Below are 4,957 nucleotides of genomic sequence, written 5' to 3' on the forward strand. Positions count from 1 at the left end.
ATCTGTTCTGGTGCCACTGCTGTTTGTTATTTCTGTAAATAACTTAGAAGCATCATAGGTGTATGTATGAGTCAATTTGCAGATGACACTGAAGTCGGTGGAGTAGTGGACAGTTTGGAAATATGTTACAGGTTGCAGGGCGACTTGGGTGGACTGCAGAATTGGGTTGAGAGGTGGCAAATGGCGTTCAATGCAGCTAAATGTGAGGTGATGCACTTTGGGAAGAATAACAGGAAGGCAGAGTATTGGATCAATGGAAAGATTGTTGGTAGTGTGGATGTGAAGAGGGATATTGCAGTCCATGTGCATAGATCCTTGAAAGTTGCTATCCAGGTTGAGAGTGCTGTTAAGAAGGCATGCAGTGTGTTAGGTTTCATTTGTAGAGGGATTGAGTTCTGGAGCTGCAATATCATGCTGCAAATACACAATACGCTCGTGTGGATGTATGTCGGGAAGAATGTGGAAGCATTGGAAAAAAGTGCAGAGGAGATTTAGATTAGATTCCCTATAGTGTGGAAACAGACCCTTAGGCCCAACAAGTCCACATCGATCCTCCCAACATAAACCCACCCAGACCCATCCTCCTACATTTACCCCAGCAAATGCACCTGGCAATACGGGCACTTGAGCATTGCCAATTCACCTGAATTGCATATTTTGGAACTGTGGGAGGAAACCGGAGCAAACACACGCAGACACAGGGAGAATATGCAAATTCCACACGGTCAGTTGCCCGAGTCTGGAATTGTAACCGGGTCCCTGGCAGTATGAGGCATCAGTGCTAACTAGTGAGCCAGCATGATGCCTGGTCTGGAGGGAAGGCCTAATGAGTAAGGCTGAGAAACTTGGGTCTGTTCTCATCGGAAAGAAAAAGGCTCAGAGGGGATTTGATAGAGACATACAAGATGATCAGAGAATTAGATAAGTAGACATGAAAGTCATTTTCCTAGGATGATGACGTCAGTTTGTATGAAGGTACATAACTACCAATTTAGATGTGATAGATTTGAGAGAGAGGTCAGAGGCAGGTTCTTCACTGAGACAGTGGTAAGGGCGCAGGATACACTGCCTGTCAGTGCAGTTAACTCAGCCACATTAGGGAGATCTAATCAATCCTTGGAGACGCACATGGGTGATGATAGTTTCTTGAAAGGGGATGAGCTGAGAATTGTTCAAAGGTCGGCGCAACATTGAGGGCCGAAGGGCCTGTTCAGCGCTGTATTTTTCTATGTTCTGTGTTCTATGTCCTTCCCCACAGTAAGCATTCATACAAAGCACAGGTTTCATATCTCCCCCATCTCGAGCCGCACCAAACAGAGACGGGCTTATTGATTTTTATGGTGTCCCGGTACTCTTCACAGACTCCTCTTTGCCCTTAATGATTTTATAAAGCCAGTTATGACTGACTTTAACAAAGCAACATCCTGAAATTGAGCTAAGTAGAACTCAAAACTACAATAGACCAATTCAAATTCAGAGGGGTTATCCATTACACCACAGGGCCGACCCACCGTCGACTTCCTTTCATATTTTCCATGTGTAATGGAGACATTTATATCGGGGGGATACAAGATTACCAAGGTGAAGAACGAGCAAAGATAATTAGCGTCACTGTTTTAATTCAATACGTCACACTTTGTGAAGCAGTGCCTTTCACTGGCAACTTGAACACATTCGTCTTCCCGTGCCTCCTTCAGTGTTGCCTGCATGTCTGCTGGACGTTTCCATTGCTGTATTCACAGTCACTAGCGATTACATGATCCACTCCAGTGAAATGTACTTTCATAATCTGAGTCATAGCCTCTTCCTTTCAAGACCCTAAACAAGTTCAGCGAGAAAACTCTGGTAATTTCTGGCCCGGCATCTGGAATCAGACAAGTATCACGTCACCCTTATTGGTGCTGCCCGCTCACCGGATACCAGCGCATCAAAATGAGGCCCTGTGACCACCAGCCTGTTCTGCGCCTTCCTGCAGTACATCTGCTGAACAACATCATATGATCACAGCTCCTCTTTCTTCATGTTGAAATCCAGTGCGATAATATGAACTTTTTCGAAACTTGGAGTGAGCAACTTTGCAGCTGAAGTTTGTTATGGAGTCAACAACAGACACAAGAGTGTCTATAAGTCAGGTTTTAATTTTACAGTCATCATCATAGGAGGTCCCAGTTTCGGAGTCCGAGTTTGCATCAACCAATATATCATACCTGGATATAATTCCCACTCAGGTAATGAAGATGTATTTCTCTTTTTGTGAATTATTAGAATGAAAATAAATCTTGCTTGCATACAGAGCGCACATCCAGATCCTGCCAGAATCGGTCAGTAATTGTTTCCATCCGTATATAAAGACAAAGGCAGCAGATGCACGGGAAACGACCACCGCAAATGCCCCTACAATCATATCACCTTTCCGAGTTGGATGTATCTCGCTGATCCTTCAGTGTTGCTGAGTGTAAATCCTGGAAATTCCCCACGAGCTGTATCATGGCTTCATGTCTGTGCTGAGGCGTTGAAAGCTTCAGGAAAGTAATTCATCCCCTCCATCAATGTGGTAATTCTGGATATGCAGTGAATCCTTTCCCATTGAGTGACGACTATACTCCAGGAATCCGTTTCGAAAATTTAAAGGTTCCTATCAGACATCTGCAATCGTTTGAAATAAGTTGAGACGTGGACGAAGACAGTGAAATAAAGTGATAGACAATGATGCCTGGGAGGCATAAGGCACGAAGTGAGCGCGGAACTGATGGTGCAAAACTCAATGTCGGTGCCATTGGGTCAGCTTTTACTGCCCAATCTTTATACTTACTTAGACATTACAGCTAGTCAATTCACCGCAATGATCTTTGTTCCTCTTGATGTGATGTCCCCTCTGTGTGTACTAACGTGGTTCATGGGCCCCGACAGAATGAACACATCCTCTTTCTCCTGTCACTTTAACCAGGTGAAAATACCAGTTTTAAATGAATGCAAGAAGAGATTATGTTTTTCTGTGCCTTTTCAGTGGAGCATTTTCAGCTATAAATTGTTTGTATTTGAAAATTCGAGGATTGAATACAATTCTCTGTGAGCAACATTGATTCGAAAACACATGTCCAAGGACTGTGAGGAAGTGGTTAAGCAACTCCACATATGGATGAGTAAGGGCGTCTGCCCTGTGGCGCCGTGGTTTAGTTGGTTAAAGCGCTTGTCTAGTAAGCAAGAAATCCTTGGTTCAACTCCCAGCGGTGCCTGCTTGTCGCGTTCATACTTGGGCTTGGTGTTTCAAGTCTTGGTGAAAATAACTGAACGTCTTTTTGGACTTTCACCCTGTAATGAATTGGTGATCCAGGTGAAGTTCCAACAGTGAATGCCATGTTTTTTTTATATTCCGAACGATTACTTATGTCTGTGGTTTCTTTCCATTATTCCACATGCACTTCTGCTTCTCCTCCTCTTTTATTCCTCCTCCTTCATTCTCAGTTAGGTCGGAATAACGAGATGAGGCAGGAGACGCTGCAGATTTGCCGGGGAATTTTGTGGTAATGGCAGAGATACCACCAGCTGATAACTCTCATTCTCTGATGTCGCCGTTCATACATTTAAACCAACAATATATACATCGTTGTGCTTCTTTAGTTGTAGTGTAATTGCATTTTTTTCTGGTGGATTAGGAATTCTATTTTGAATTCGAAACAGTCATAATTGTTTGAGGAAGAAGTGTCGCCTTGCCTGGTTTGAAGTGACAGACACATTATCCGGAGAATGTGAGCCCAATTCAACGCACTCCAGTCAGTGGGCAAAAAGCCTCTCAGCAGCTGCACACTCAAATTGTCTCGAAATGTCAGACTTTCCATTGAGCCTAAATAGGTAAAGAGTTGTATGGACAGGCATAGTGTCGGAGAATGTGTAACAGGAAGAGGGTGAGGTGGATGCACAGAGACAGAGAGAGTTATATGGAGACACATGCTGAGTTAGACACTGAAATGACCAATTCTCTATTCGACATTGCTGCAAACTGAGAGAAAGGAAACGAAAGAAGGCAAGCATTTAAGCACAGCCTTTCACCAACTGAGAGCAACAGAAACAGCATTACAGTCAATAAAGTCCTTCTGAATTTGTAAAGGTGACCGTTGTCTGTCATTGAGATATTTTGATAAAAATCCTGATTCAACAGATAAGACTGATAATTTTCCCAGCATTATTATATAGAAATGTATAAGTAACGAGTTTCTATCGATCTAAAACTTTAACTCAGTTTCTCTCCACAGATGCTGTCAGGTCTGCTGAGTTTCTCCAACAATTCATATTTTTGGTTCAGATTTACATTATCAAAGTAAAATGAAAATCAGCATTCTGTTGATCGCTTCATTTTTAAAACCCATCAGAAAATAAAACTGGTTACACTCTCAGACACAAATATACACTACACCGACTATGCAAATGCAAACCCACTTTCAAATTTAGGCCGTGGCAGACCCAAGACCGAAAGTCTCCGTATCGTATTCGAGTCTAAACAATGCATTGGGAATTCACGTTTTCGCGACCTGCCAAATGCACAACTGTCAAATTGACTGGCTGCAACAACAAGCTCCATCGAAACAGCCTGTCCTTCGCAGAGTGGGATCGGGAGAATAATATTGATTCACGGATAAGTTTTCAACTACAAATTCACTCTGACATCACGACCACGTTATTACATCTCAGGAACAGTACCTGACTGTACCGCACCTCAGCAGAAAGTGATAACTTTAGATGCTGGAGATCAAAGTCAACAAGTGTAGCACTTGGAAATCACAGCCTGTAAGGCAACATCTGAGGAGCGGGGAATCGACGACTCAAGCATTCCTGATGAACATCTTGTACGCGAAACATCGAATTTTCTGCTCCTCGCATGCTGCTGGACCAGCACCACACTTTTTGACTCTATTCCCACCTCAGCTGATGAACGTGCCAGCATTCAGTTTGAATCTTC

The 4,957-nt window shown here is 43.2% G+C and overlaps 1 non-coding gene across 1 annotated transcript; it reads left to right on the top strand.

Annotated features, from left to right (window-relative positions):
- Positions 1 to 3,162: 3,162 nt before the first annotated feature.
- trnat-agu lies at positions 3,163 to 3,236 on the top strand. The gene has a single exon. It is a non-coding gene; the product is annotated as a tRNA-Thr (tRNA).
- Positions 3,237 to 4,957: the final 1,721 nt, after the last annotated feature.

The sequence above is a fragment of the Chiloscyllium plagiosum genome, unplaced genomic scaffold (genome assembly GCF_004010195.1).
Source record: "Chiloscyllium plagiosum isolate BGI_BamShark_2017 unplaced genomic scaffold, ASM401019v2 scaf_60655, whole genome shotgun sequence".
Taxonomy (NCBI): domain Eukaryota; kingdom Metazoa; phylum Chordata; class Chondrichthyes; order Orectolobiformes; family Hemiscylliidae; genus Chiloscyllium; species Chiloscyllium plagiosum.